Genomic DNA, 16,096 nt, shown 5'->3' with positions numbered 1-16,096 from the left:
AATAAATAAATAAATAAGTCAACCAGAGAAAGACAAATACCATATGATTTCACTCATTTGGAATTTAAGAAATAAACCAGAAGAACATGGGAAAAAAGAGAGAGGCAAACCATAAAACAGACTTGTAACTATAGAAAACAAACTGAGAGTTGCTAGAAAGGAGGTGGGGGGGGTGGACTAAATGGAGGATGGGTAATAAGGCACCTGTTGTGATGAGCACTGGGTGTTGTATGCAAGTGATGAATCACTAAATTCTACTCCTGAAACCAACAGTACATTATATGTTAACTAATTAGAATTTAAACAAAAACTTGAAAAGAATAAATATTTAAAATAAATAAAATTTAGGGATACCTGGGTGGCTCAGCAGTTGAGTATCTCCCTTTGGCCCAGGGTGTGATCCTGGAGTCCCCAGTTTCAAGTCCCACATCAGGCTTCCTGCATGGAGCCTGCTTCTCCCTCTGCCTTGTGTCCCTATCTCTCTCTCTATGTGTGTCTCTCATGATTAACAAATAAAATCTTTATTTTAAAAATATAAATAAATAAATAAATAAATAAATAAATAAATAAATAACGTTTACACAACTATTGATAATAATATAATTCATAATAGCCAAAGGTACAAACAACCTAAATATCCATCAACTGATGAACAGATAAACAAAATGTGGGATATCCACACAACAGAATATTATTCTACAATAAAAAGCAGTGAAATAGTGATACACTATAACATAATGAATTTTGAAAGCATTACACTAAGTGAAGGAACACAATCACAAAAAGCCACAATTCGTATGCTTGCTTCAGTGTATGTGATATGTCCAGACTAGACAAATCCGTGGAAGCAGAAAGTAGTTGAGTGGTTGCCAGTGACTGGGGAGAGAAGGGAACAGGGAGTGATGGCTAATGGGTACTAAGTGTCTTTGTGGGATGGTGAAAATGCTCTGGAATTAGATATGGTCATAATTGCACAACTTGTTCAAATACTAAAAACCATTGAAATTTACACTTCAAAGAGGGGAAGATTTTACAGTAGTAAATTAGATCTCCATTAAAATTTTTTTAAGTATGCATAATGTGAATAATAACATAAGTCATTCAACAGATAAGTAGTTTTTTTAGAGATCTATACAAATAAGAAGGTGGAAGGAACCAGGAATGTTTTTACAAAGAAGTTAGCATTTGCATGAAGTCTTAGCTGCAGAAGCAGGGGCAATATCTGCCTAAATTTTAGCAAGCATGACAAATTACTAAAGCTAATGTTATTATAGCAATAAGGACTTGGCTAACACAATTTTTAACTTATTTTTTAATTTAAATTCAATTAATGAACATATAGTGTATTATTGGGTTCAGAGGTAGAATTCAGTGATTTATCAGTCTTAAATAAAATCCAGTGCTCATCACACCTCGTGCCCTCAATGCTGACCACCCAGTTACCCCATCCCCCTACCACTTACCCCCCATCCCGCCAGCAACCTTCAGTTTGTTATCTATGATTAAGAGTCTCTTATGATTTGTCTCCCTCTCTGATTTCGTCTTGTTTTATTCCCCCCCTCCTTCCTCTATGCTCCTCTGTTTTGTTTCTTAAATTCCACATATGAGTGAAATCATATGATAATTGTCTTTCTCTGATTGACTTTTTTCATAATGTTTTTAAACTAAAGGATTCACTTTTAAGCCAGATCAACTAGAAGCTAAAGCATTCTGCCAAATGTCAAGTATGGATAAGCCCCCAAAAGAATGAGGAATTTTGTACATTGTACATGTATCCCTTAACCAAAATCTCTGGATTCTCTTACAGCATTCCCTTCATTGCACCAGTCATGTTAAAATGATACCCATTTGGCATGCCACAGCCTGCCAAGGGCAAATACGTTTTTATCTTTTGTAAATCACATCATTTTGTATTAGCAGAACGTGCAGAAAAGCATGCCTTGTTCTTTATCACATTAACCACAGTAAGCCCTCATCAGTCCAGCTGGTTTACATAACATAACTTGCCTGGAGCATAGCAGTCACACATTTGTAATCTCATCCATCGAGGATGCACACATATCAATCACAGTGCCAGAAAGAATGAAGAAAAGTTCTAATATGGTCTTTTTTTTTTTTTAAAGAGTTTTGGGGTTGTTTTTTTTTAAGATTTTATTTATTCATGAGAAACAGAGAGAGAGAGGCAGAGACACAGGCAGAGGGAGAAGCAGGCTCCATGCAGAGAGCCTGATGTGGGACTTGATCCTGGGTCTCCAGGGTCACACCCTGGGCTGAAGGCAGGCACTAAACCGCTGAGCCACCCAGGGATCCCTAATATGGTCTTTTTTTAATCAGTGTTTAGCTGAATTAAAGTTCAACACAGATTTTCACTTCTTTATTCATACAATCAAAAGAGAATTGTTTTTCAACATATTTTCAGAAAATGTGCCCATTTAAAGATTAATTTACAAATCTAAAGGTCATGGATGGCATAAGCAAACCATTGAAACATTACCAAATATATCTGCTTGTATTTACAAAGTAAATACAAATGTACTTTCAAAGGTAGATTTTCAAAGAAAGGATGCCTTTTTGTAGTCATTGGCCCGGCCAACAATTTCTTGGGCAAATCCATTCCTCAAGCACATTAAATACTTATATCAGGTACAGTCTGCAGTTCATTTTCTGCTTTCTTTCCACCTTTTAATGGTCAGTGTATATCCTTGCCTTGAACTATAGACTGTCCAATACACAGAATTTGTTCTGACCTAATTTGTAGGAATGACATTTAACTAATATAATCGTCTTCGAATGCTTTAAATATTATGTGAAATACAACATTGGAAGGTACAGGAAATCTCTTAGGATAGCACTCAGAAGTCATCAACTTAAAATTCACCAAAACCTCCCTCCATCATTTCTGGTTAAAGTCTAAAATCCTTAGCATGGTGCAAAAACAGCCATCATCAGGCCTCTGCCTAACTTTCCTATTCTCTCTGTCTTGCCACTTTGATGCTCCAGAATATAGTTCTATTTGCATTTACCAAAATCTTGCTTCTCTACTTTTTTTCATGGCCCCTTTCCTCTACAAGGACATCTATCTATCTCTCAACACTGGAAAACTTCATTTAGCTTCTTCCTCCTAACTAGGTAGGCTGAGTCAGGTATGAAGGCCAATATTATGGCCAGAGATACTGTCTATCACATAGTTGTACTTAATATTGTTTTCTAAGTGAACAAATAATGAACAAACAAACATAAATATGGCAGTATACGTAGTTTCAGCAGGAACATCGGGTCTGGAACCTATTGAGCTCAACTACCTACTAACTGTGGGTTGGGACAAGCTTCTTAATTCTCTTTGACTCAAATTTCTCATTTATAAACTGACAATGATATAAATTGACTACTTCATAGCTTTAAACAAGTTAAAATGAGAAACTGCTTAAAATAATGCTTAGCACATTATAAATAATTCATATATGTTCATTGTTATTATTACTGTAATTATAATTACTGGTATTGTATGGTATATGCCAAGAATATAAAGATTTTGTTTCATTTTCTCTAAGGATTTAATTTCTTTTTGAAAAAGAAAAAGGAATAGAAAAAATGAGGAATGCTACAAAATATGGTAATTAATACAGGAAATGAACTAAACCATAGGATCCAAAAATTGCAAGCTCACAAAAGCTAAGATTGAATTAATGCAAAGTTAATGAAAACTAAATTTTTCCACTCTATCTTCTAGAAACTATTTGAACAAAAATACGTTCATATATTAGATTATATCAGAAATAAACTAATTAGGAGTGCCTGAGTGGCACAGTCAGTTGACCTTCCAACTCTTGGTTTCAGCTCAGGTCCTAAGATTGAGCCCTACATCAGGTTCCTCACTCAGTGTGGAATCTCCTTGCTATTTCCTCTCCCTCTGTCCCTCCCACTCATATGTGCTCTCTCTTTCCCTCTCTCTCTAATAAATAAATCTTTTTAAAAAATAGACAAATTATTTTTTTAATACGCACTGTATATTGAACACTTACCCCAACCAAAACTCACTCCATGAGTGGAGAATGAGAGCCCACAGTCAAAACTTACCAGAATTCACATTATCCCATGGTTTTTCTGTACTCTTAAAAAAAAAAATCAACCAAAATGTAAACATTCAAAGGACCTTTTCACTTCCTAATATCATGCACATATTTTAATCTCTATAATCATTGCTCAAAATATTGTCAGAACTCATCTTTTTAAATGACTTTCAGTATTACTTCATGAACAATAGAAGAAAATCTAAAAGAACTTTAAAGTAAATAAACAGATTGACTACAAATGAGTACTAGCCATTTCCGATTTTCAAATCCTCAAAGGACTGAGAATATTCAAATAATGTTCACAGCCCTTTGAACAATGTTGGGGAAGTTGAAAATTTTGTCAAAGAGACATCTGTTATTCAGAGATTAAAAAATCAGATAAGCTTATTTTAAGTAAAATCATGCTCATTACTTTACAGTCACAGTTTGTATGTTTCTCTGTGTATATATGCAAGGAAATGTTAACAAGAATTAGAGAGAACAGTGAATCATTTTTTCAAATTATTTGCTGCTCCTCCATACCAGTTCCTTCCCACTGGCTCAATCCCTACTGGCTCTTCCTTGCAAGAAGATTATACTACTCACTCCATGGACATAGGCTTAGCATGTGACTTGTGGTGGTGGAAGAAATGTCAGTAGAAATGATATGGGCCACTTCTGAACAAAATCTTTAAGAGTCATTGTTTTGTTCAACCATTGGTCTATGCTCTCTACTCTTCAGAGCAAAGAAGACATGGAACATGCAATATCAAATATGTTACACAAATGAGAAATATATCTTTTGAGTTGTAATCCTCAGAGATTACAGGGTTGTTTGTTATTGCATCATAATGATCTAAACTGACTGATAGAGATAGCTCTTTTTGAGGACATTAACGGGAACTAAAATGAATGGATAATTTGAAAGTTAAACCAATTTCACTATGGTTTTTAACAGTGAGGATTCATGATCCTCCTCTCCCTCTGAGCCCAAGGGAACAATTATTATTCTTTACAGAACATTTTACCTCTGTATTATAGAATATACACTAATATTCTCCCCGGATAAGCAAGTAACGAAAAGCAGATGGTACATCGTGAATGTAATAAATGGACGTAATAAATGGATGCTGTGGCAAGTGGGAGGTAAACACAAACACCCATCTATATCAGGATCAGTGATGCCATTGCTATGAAGTGTCTGCTACCTAAATGGAAGAGTGAATCAACAGATCTCAGATGAAATGAAACTCATAAAAGGGCGCTAATGAGGAGTATGCTTGCTCTAGAGCTAGAATGTTCTCTTAAAAATTATTTCTCAAAGCTGAAAGAAATTTATGGTATCAAAGTCACTGAGTGTTTACCACAGAGAATCCTGAAACACAGTAAAACAGAAACAGATTATGATGGCTGAGTAAACACTGGATGACCCTGCAGTCACATTTAGGAAAAATGCTAAATACACAGAAATATCCAAAGAAAGGTTCTGAAGGTGGTAAACTGAGCCAAAATTTACAGCTACATAGATCAGCCTGCTGAATTATAATATTTTTAAGGAATTTTAATACGAGCCAAACAAAAATAAAAGACAAACATGTTTGTTTAAAATACCACTGACATTTTGAGGTTTGGAAAAGGTAAAAAATAAAACTGCACACACTGAACCTGAATCTTTCTTCAGATCTCCTATCAAATTTAAGAGAAATTCATCTGCAAAGAAGATAATAATCAATAAAACGATGAAGCATCGGAGGCAAACATATGAGTTCTTCATTGAATGTATTTAAGGGAAAAGTTTGCAAGCACAAACATGTCTGTCCTCTTTTCAAGTTTGAGATTGCTAACACTGAGCAGGAACAGATGGTTCAGATAGGGTTTGTCATGCCCACTGAAATGAGAACTGTAAACACTCAGTTCATGTGCCAAGGATCCTCATTCAAAATAATTTCATAGAATTTTACCATTAAATCCCTAAAATATTAAACCTGTTTTCCATATTACTCAGATTTATTTGGTAAAATTTCATAGGTTTATACCAATTATATGTCCCCCAAAACATCTAAATGCTAAATGAGAGCCACTGATCCGTAAGGTGAGAAAAAAGTGCCAACAGCGCCTGGCCACTTAAAGCCTTAGCATCAAGTGACAACTTCAAGTAGAAGGTTATCCCTGGGATATTTGCATTCTTTCTCCTCTTCCCAAGTGCTGACCTCTTTCCCATCTCTACCCACCGTGGGGAGAGGGTCACATCCACTGTGTGGCTTCCCTGACCTACTGCCCCTCCTCTCCCCTCACTTTGCTCTCACAACTGTACCTCTCTTAAGACAACCATCCTCATCACAATGGTATTTGAAATATTGATTATATTTAGCTTTCTGCAAAAAAGTGGGGAAGGGGGTCCCTGAAGAATCTCTGGATGGAGAGAAGGAGTACTTAGAAGAAGAGATGAAATAAGGTTTACTACCCTTGTTTCTAGATCAAGGCTACAGAAGAATAAAGCCAGCCTTGTTGAGCACCATGTTGGATCCTTTGCTTCTTTTTTCTAAGATAGTCTTTACAATAATAACACTGGGGGTAGGTGTTACTGATGCAATGTTCCAAAAGAAGAAATCCACCTGAGGAATTATTAAGTACCATACTCATCCATTAGCTAAGGATGAAGAAAAGCTGAAACCCAGGCCTCTGATTCCTGCTCCAATGCTCTTTATCCACAGGTCCAAGCTAAAGCAGCACTTCCTTGTGGCAGTTTCCAATACACTAATCGCTTCTTACATTCCCCATCCCCTACATTTCATCAGTATCCTCTTGCATAGGGAAGAACACGGCTTTATAAAAGTACATTCATCCTGTGTAAAATTTATTGAATGCTCTGATTCAGAGTTAGTTACAGAAAAAAAATTACAGTGTAATAACATTATATTTAACAAGGTGTTACATTTTTCCCATTCTCCTCTTGGTATTTTAGACATTATTCTCCTAGGTCAGAGCACCAGCTTATACCCCCTGTTCATGGGTTTGGAGTGTATTTGATCATAGTTAATGCTAATTGAGATTATGTGCCTATGAAACAGTGTCTGCCAATGTCACCTTATAGTTGAAATACTGGTTAAAGGATTATTTGGACCCTTAAGAAATAGAACAAAAAACTAGCCCTCAATGTACAAACATCAGCTGGGAGATGGAGTTCATACAACATCCTTGTGCCTTGGGAATTCCCTAAGTTAACTGAATCTTCCCAGACCAGTAGAGGAAAGCCAGGACTGGCTAAAAATGCTGACTTTCTACAAGCTGACCCTAGCTGGGGAGTATAAACCAGACCACGTAGAAAACTTTTCCTGCCCATTCTTGTTCCTTTCAGACCTCCAAATGCATTGCTCTTACAATTAAACTTCCTTATACTCATGAGACATTTTCTAAGTGTCCTGAGACTTCAAATAAAATGTGCAGCTGGTTAAAGGTTTGCTTTTCTTGTCTCCTTATAGAAATTTATATCTGGGACACCATCTGGGTGAGACACAAGTGATTAGGGTGGTAGCTCTAAACTCTCTGCTTAGCAATTTTACTAGATGTTATGTTCTTTATACCATGATATTCAGCATGTTCCAGGAGGTTTTGGCAAGTAACCGTTCCCTTTCCACTAAAGTTATGAAACACAGGTAGGCTTTGAATGGACACAGTGGAGGGAAAAAGCGAAAAAGCCAAATTCTTTCAGGTAAGCCTAATTTCCCCCCGACTTCCAGCTGCCATCTCCCAGGAAAACCGTTGGCCCTAAGATGTAATAAAATTACTCTTAAGTCATGTAAAACAAATCATTTAACAAAAATGATTTACTTTAAATAAAAATCAATGACAAAATGTAGGCAGTTTCAAAATTAAAATGCTGAACGTAAACATCACTGAGACTGTCCTGGTCCCCAGACCAGGTGGAGCATGTAGAGACAGCAAGTGCTAATGCCTTTATAGCTTGGCAAACTTCCTGGCTGGCTTCAAACTGCTTTGGCATTTCCAGTTCTGCATCCAGAGTAACTTCACTGCTGCTACCATTTTGTACATGCTGATCTTCCCCCCAGGCATTTCTGGCCCCACGTCAACAAAATTGCATGAAAGTGAAAAAGCAGAAATTGGGGGTGCCTGGGTGGCTCAGTTAAGCCTCCAACTCTTGATTTCGGTTCAGGTCACAATCTCAGGGAGGTGGGATCAAGCCCTGTGACCAGCTCCACGCTCAGCAAGGAGTCTGCTTCTCTTTCTCTCTCTCCCTCTCCCTCTGCCCCTCCTCCCACTCGCACACATGGGTGTGCTCGCTCTCTCTCTTTCTCTAAAATAAGTAAATCTTTAAAAGAAAAAAAAAATCTGCTCTCCTCTCTTCAAGCAGCTTAGTGAATTTTTCTTTTCTTGTCCCACTTTGACCTTTCCCCTACTTTTGCCATATTACCCAGCCAAGCTTCAATATTAGCAAATAATTTTTTAAGGAATAATTTTTAACATTTCTTTCAACCCATTCTCCTCTGCAAAATATTCTCTATCTGTAGATCTTCAATAACAATGATAAATTACTCCATTGATTTAAGTGATTTTTAAGACTCCTTGTCTCACCAAAAGAAAAGGGAAGATGATAGAATGATTTCTCCAGAACACTGCCTTCCTTCCTCACTCACTCTGATATCAGACTTACAAGTGAGTCCCAATGGGGTCCTCATGAAAGAAATAGAAAAGCAACATGTGCCTATCTTATTATTTAGTCAACTGATTTTTTTTTAAGATTTTATTTATTTATTCATGAGAGACACAGAGAGAGAGGCAGAGATAAAGGCAAAGGGAGAAGCAGGCTCCCCACAGGGAGCCCAATGTGGGACTTGATCCCAAGACCCTGGGATCCTGCCCCAAGTCATAAGCAGACGCTCAGCCACTGAGCCACCCAGGCATCCCTGGTCAACTGATTTAGATGGCATATTGTAAACCAGGCATTAGCACACCCAAAGAGAAAATGAAAAACCAGCTGTATTCATTCTTTACCATAACAAATTGCCATAAATTTAGCAGTTTAAAGCAATATAAATTTATTATCTTGCATTTCTTGGATTAGGAGTCTACTAAGAGCCCCACCAGGACAAAATCTAGGTGTCTACCATCCCGCATTCCTTCTAGAGTCTCTGGGAGTCTATTTCCTTGCCTTTTCCAGCTTCTTGAGACCACCCACATTCCATGACACATGCTCCTTTTCTCCATCTTCAGAGCCAGCAACACTGCATCTCTAACCATTCATTCTTCTATAATCACATCTCCCTGTCTCTGACCAGAGCCAGGGGAGATTCTCTGCTTTTAAAAACTTCTGCAATTAGCTTGGGCCACTTGGATAGTCCAAGATACTTTCCCCCATCTTCACATCCTTGATATCACCTCTGCAAAGTCCTTTTTACCATGGAAGGTAAAACACAGGCCGTGGGGATTAAGACACAGACATGTTTAGGAGGCCATTATTCTGCTTACCACACCAGCTGTCAGTGCTTCATTCCCTACAGCCAAAGTCATAGCTTAGTTGTTTTACTTCGCAATAAATCTAACTTCTCCTAGGAATTCTCAAATCTGTCTCTACATCCCATCTGTTTTCACATGCAAGATCCTTGGTGTATTTATTCAAGCATTCAAAAGCAGTCAGTTGCACTACCATAGTGTTTAATCTATTGCACAATACTTTGTTTCCATTTGAAAGAGATCTAAAGACTCTTCAAGATGCATGTTTTCTGAGAAATTATCAGTCCTTGTTTGTTCTCAAATGCTGCTTGTGTCTTATTTCACTGCAGCTAGAAACAGGACCATGTAAAATATGGCCATGAGAGGATCCACTGGGGTCAACTTCACTCATACTAGAAGCAAAAGAGCCTTAGCTAGTTTCATAAACTCCCTTTTTCACGTTGTTCAATTGTCTCTAAAATTTGGAGGCTTTTCTCTTAGCCATCTTGGAAAGTAGAGAAATTCCTAAATTTTTTAAGAATTAGATGATATTGCCAGATCTCACTCATTTTTTTAATCTTCATGTCCATCAACATAACAGAAAAAGAAAAACCTCTACTTTCATGATAAAAGCCCAGTTGTTAAAATTATTTGGAGGCTAAATACCAAATTTTTAAGATACTCATTCTGAACCACAGAAAAGGTAAAATTAACATTAGTCTTTGTACCATACTGTTACCACTGTGTTTTCTTACTGTTACATGTACTCCACTCTAGGATAAAATTTAAAGCCAGCAGGAAACTGCCCTATGCTCTAAAATTAATATAAATGCCCTAGTGAGTGAAGAAAATGTAATGAAGTAAACAATCATGTGCACAAAGAATGTGGAAATGATATTTGGATTCTCCAAAGTCCAACAGTTCTCAAAATTTTGGACCTCAATATCCTTTCACATTCTGAAAAATTGCTAAGAAACCTCGAAGGGCTTTGTTATATGGGTTACGTCAATTGGTATTTCCTATAGTAGAAATTTAAATTCATATTTTTTAATATTAACTTATTCATTCTTAAGTAACAATAGTGAATCCATTACATGTTAACAGAAATGACATTTCTATGAAAAATATAGTTTTCAAAAAAGAAACTTAATGAGAAGAATAATATAGTCTTACATTTTTACCAGTCTCTTTAACGCATGCCTTAACAGAAGGCAGCTGTACTCATACCTGCTGCTGCATTCAATCTGCTGCAATCTTTTGTTTTAGTTAAAATATGCGAAGAAAATTCAGCCTCACACAGATATGTAATTGGAAATGGGAGGAGCATTTTTAATGATCTTTTCAGATCATTATGGATATGTGAAGGGTGTGAAAAAAAATATTTTATGTGGGTACAGGTTAGGTAAGTACAACAATTAGTTCAAACCATGTTTCCAGAAGATTCATTATGACAGTCTCAGCATTGGTTATGACCAAGGAAAATGGTGTAGGAATCACTATGGTGTATTTTTTAAAGATATTGGCCCTTTAAAAAGCCATAACAATAAAAATAATGCTGGACATTAGCTAAAAAAAAACTCTACACGTAAATCACACAAGTTTGTCCTTCCTCATCCAAAACTGACTCCTACAACCTGGAATACTGTGAGAAACTCTGCCTGCCATATTTCAAAGGAAACATAGCTGAACTGGAGGAAGTCCAAGGAGGTTAACCAAAATGCTTTCCCAAACAAGAGAGATTAAAAGAAGGAAAGAGGATTGGAAGAATGAATGAGGTCCTGGAAATCATGGATTGTATAGATAGCATATAGAATTATTGGCCAAATCTGAGAGTTCTCAAACTGTCTTCAACTTGTGGAACTCATGAGTGGCACAATTTTAAAATATTAGCAGGTTCTGGAAGAGTCACAATGTAGAATGGAAACTCTAGGTTTAGAAAGGGTTTCTGGAAGAGTCACAATGTAGGATGGAACTTTGGAATGCATCTCTCTAAAGTCTTGGGGTAGCTGTTATAAGGGACAGCCATGCCTGCCATTAATAACATGCCCTTTGGGGCTGTCAAATAAACAATTATCCTATACCCCTATCTGTACACTTTACAAAGATTATTTTATGAGAATCCCTTGACTTTTTCATTCTTCCACCCTATTAAAACGGTTCTACCTTTACCTAGTCTGTCGTCCTCTTTTCTACCCTCCAAGGAGCTCTCACTCTTGCCAGATTGATTCTTTGAGGCTTTTGAAGGCAGAATCAGGTAGGTAGGAGGGAAGAAGAGTATAGGAAATTGCAGAGCTGGGGCTGGAAAAGGAGCTTTCCAGGGTGAAAGACATTTGAAAACTAAAGGATCAGGTACACCTGCAGAGAATACGCACAGTGGATGGGAGAGTGGTGAGAAAGGAATTTTGAAAAGCATTGCTTTAGAGAGATGTAATGGATTTAAGTTACTCTGAAGCTAATTTTGGTTTCAGTGCTGTGTTCTCTTGACCACAATATGCCCCAGACCTAACCACACCAGTCAGGGCTTTGTTACAAACACTCCCCCTGTGGGCTCATCCAATAGTGCCCTTCGGGATTTCTTATGAAAACACCTAGAATTCTTAATTAATATTCCTGCTCCACCACATGACTTTTTTCAGTATAAAGCGGTTAAATTAAACTCTTCGGAGGACTTCATAAGTTAGGTAAGAGGAGCACATAAAAGAATCTGTCATCAGATGCCTTTCACTAAGTTCATTACAGATAAAACCAACACCAAGTGGTTAGAAGCAGAGGTTAAAATTTCACTCACTTGGACTTTGCATAATAACGAATTAAACTGCTGGATGCTATTGATGTTCTGCTGGGAATAGGATTTGGAAAGAGTAAAACCAGCCAATGAGTGGTCTGACTTTGCTCTTTAAAGTAATTTAAGGTAATACAAACCCACCAAGACTCTACCTCCCTTTGATTTTAAATGGTATTTGTAACAGGAACAGTGCAGATGAATAAGATTTTATTTATATACATTTTCTCAACTTAAACTACTTTCTCCAGATGTGTAGGGATAACGAATCACCTCAGTACTTTATAACTCAGGCACTGTGACAGCAATGCAGTACCAATTCATTTCTTGAAAAATTAATGTAGTCCACAAATCCAGAAATCACATCATCTAAAAAAATAGTCAGTACTAGGGAGAGAGAATAAGAAGTGAGGGTTAGCAGAGAACACAATAGAAAAGCATCAGAGGACACCGAATGCTATAAATATATGGAAAATGGGATGAAAGGAACCATTTTTCTCTTTACTGGGAAAAAAAATCAAATAAGCCCGCTTTAATGCATATACTTCACGTAAAATACATTTGCTATTTTTTAAGACTTCAAGTAACACATTCCTAAACTAAGTCCTCATCCAAATTCAGAGCTCTTCATTAAACAGGCTTTGCACTACATTGTTCATGAGAAAATTCTCCTTTGTATAACTCTGTGGCTAATGCCACCCGTATTCTGTGATAAGATTTTATAACCCCTTCCTTCTGCTGGTGGCACTTAAATGCTAAAAACAGTGAGACTCCAGAGCCTTGTTATTTTTCACTTTCCTTTTACAACCACTATAAATTCTAGACCCTGATTTTTAATATGTTCACCATTAAAATATATTAGCTAAAAACTTTAGGTACATTTAATAAAAAAATTTTTTTTAATTTTTTTTTTTTTTTAAAAAAGCAGGTCCCTACCATGCTCCCTTCTGGTAATGCACTCTTCCCCTTCTCAAATACTACATCCTCTTCATTGTTTTGGAGGAAAAGGGAGAAACTTTCGTTGTTGAGCATGACTTAGAAATATGAAAATGCTGTAGGTATTTAAGGGCACTGCAGACACTACCACTGCCTTCAGCCATTACTTTGCCCTGTGCATCTATGCATGAACAGGTTTCAACTGCAAATACCTGCAACTTTGTGCATGAAGGGCCCTCTGGATGCTGGAGTGCATCAGGCCCAGGAGCAGAGAGACTGAAGGAGGCCAAAAGTACTGGGGAGTCCCCTTGGAGCAGCCCTGGACCACTGAGAGACAATAGAGGACCATCTCTCCAGTGTCCTCACCCTCCGGGGTGCCAACCCTAAGGCACCTTATACATGCTTCTCAGAGGCCCCAAGGGAATGAGCCCTGGTTGTCGTCAGTGGTTATTACTTGCTCAGAAATGCACCTCCTACTGGCTTCCTTCCCTTCCCTGTCTCAAAGCTCCCACTCCCTGAAAGGCACTTCCTGGGATTCCTTCCCAAAAGAGATTACTTATTTTCAAATCCTCATCTCAGGATCTGCTTCTAGGGGAACTCAACTTAAATCAGAGGGTACAGTGTTGACTGGTTGGGAGGAAGAATCATCAAAAACATTTTAGAAATCTTGATCTAAAGGAGGCTAATAAAAACAACTTCACTTTCATTCAAGTCTATTTGTGATACTCAGACCAGAAGATGGCAATTTAGAAACCATGTGACAAGGACCCAGGAAAGCTTTGAAGAGGAGGTGACATTTCAAAAAGGTCTTAAAGGATGACTACAAGCTTAGCTGGGGCAGAAGTGGTTAGAGGACAACCAAGGCAAAGGGACCAACATTATCAATACCAAGAAAACACAGTACCCTCAGGATGAGAACAGAAATGCTGGAGAGTGGCTCAGGGCCTTGAATATGATGCTAAATCCTAAGAACTCAAATTTCATTCTATGAAGTGGAATTAACACATTACAATTGTTTAGAAACCCATGGCCAAATCACATAGGGCAGATTTTTAGAAATAATATACATAGTATAAAATTTTCAAATTTCTTAAGTTTATAATAAAGCTAAATAAAGGGGTGCACCTGGATAGCTTACTGATTGAGCGTCTGCCTTTGGCTCAGGTTGTTATCTTGGGGTCCTGGGATCAAGTCCCACATTGGGCTCCCCGTGGAGAGCCTCCTTCTCCCTCTGCCTATGTCTCTGCCTCTCTCTGTGTGTCTCTCATGAATAAATAAATAAACTCTTTAAAAAAAAAAAAACTTCAATAAAGGTTTTCACTAGTTTAGACCATTCATGGCCAACCTAATATTTTTGTGTGTGTTCACATAGATATATGCATATTAATATTGATGTTCTTCTGTGAATAAAAATAAATACAAAAAATGTACACTATGGTTTCAGAGTGTGAAATATGTCTGCATGAATAGATGGACAAAGATATTCTACAAAGTTGATCCTTTGCTGGTGTTGCCTATTGCAATTGCCAACGAATGACACCACCACATTCTGTTTCTAATCTGGAGATCAAGACTCACAATGAACATTTCCCTCCTCCTCACTGGCCATAGCCAGCCCATCAAAGTCCTGTCAGTCTGACCTCCTAAATATCTCCTGTGTCTCTTCACTTTTTCAATTGCTTCTGTCACCACTTAGTGTCAACAACCATCACCCGTCCCTGTAGGAGAGCAAGAGCAAACATTCACCCTTGCCCTGCTTCATGCTATGCTTATAGTAGATCATGTCCCTCCCCAGGGGAAAGTCCTCTACCAGCTACCACTGCACTGAGGGTAAAGACCTAACCTGATGTGGCCTTGGCCCACCCACTCAGCCTCATCCCTCGAAACCCCTTCATTCATTCTCAAGGATCCAGCAAACCCAGCCAACCATTAGTTCCTCAGAAAAGCCCATGATCCCCAATACATCAGGAGCTTTGCGTGTACAGCTGGTCTAGTTGGGAAGACATATGCCATTGGCAAGCCAAAATTATGGGACCTAATGACAGCCCATATCAATATACTGTGTATTCTTGACAATTCATTTTCCTATGCACTGGCCCTGCAAACTGCCCTCAGGTGTTGTTGCATTTATAACAAGAAGGTATCACTCAAGCATTAACAGTAATGGCAGCACTGGTCTCAATTGTCTAAGATCACAGTAATTACCTGTTTTAGTTGTTTCTGAAGTTCTTTTATCCCTTTTTTCACTACTATGTGATCCAAACCCAGATGACCCCCGAGTGCTGTGAAACACACAGAAGCAAATACAACAGAATATCTCATGAATGGACTCACAAGTTCACATGATGCTACCTTAAAGTCCTTAGCCTGCATTATAGCTAGAATAAATTACTAAATATATATACATATCCTTTCCCAGGTCCCCCTCTTTCTTTACTTATTTAACTCCCAGTTCTCCTTGACTTCTCATACCAACATCACTTTCTCAGGGAACATCACTTTCTCTTGGTTCCACAGCTTAGGTCTTTGTGTTTAATATTCTTACAATATTCTGCATTTTTCCTCCTCCATCTGCTATTACCCATCTGTGTGCTTACTTGTCTGCCTTCCTCTTCCTACCAGAAGGCTGGAACAAAACAGGAGCTTACGAGATACATGTTTTAAAAAATTATGTGAGTGAGAAGTTAACTTGTCTCACCTATTTTGTTGAGCACTTGAGGCACATTATCTATTTAGGTCAAATATAGCTAAGAAAACTAAAGCTGAAATACTCCTAAATAACTTGCTTAGTCAGCAATGATGGGTCTGGAATTATGCCCTAATCTATCTGACCTGAGCAGACATACCTTACTGTCACACTATACCACATGGCAAA

General features: G+C 37.7%; 1 pseudogene; it reads left to right on the top strand.

Annotated features, from left to right (window-relative positions):
* Positions 1-15,567, top strand: part of LOC112917734 (ubiquitin-conjugating enzyme E2 D3 pseudogene) — a 133,479-nt pseudogene extending 117,912 nt beyond the window's left edge.
* The last annotated feature ends 529 nt before the right edge of the window (positions 15,568-16,096 follow it).

Source organism: Vulpes vulpes, chromosome 15 (assembly GCF_048418805.1).
Source record: "Vulpes vulpes isolate BD-2025 chromosome 15, VulVul3, whole genome shotgun sequence".
Classification (NCBI taxonomy): Eukaryota; Metazoa; Chordata; class Mammalia; order Carnivora; family Canidae; genus Vulpes; species Vulpes vulpes.
The sequence above is the reverse complement of the archived record's forward strand: the minus strand, read 5'-3'. Positions and strand labels throughout refer to the sequence as shown.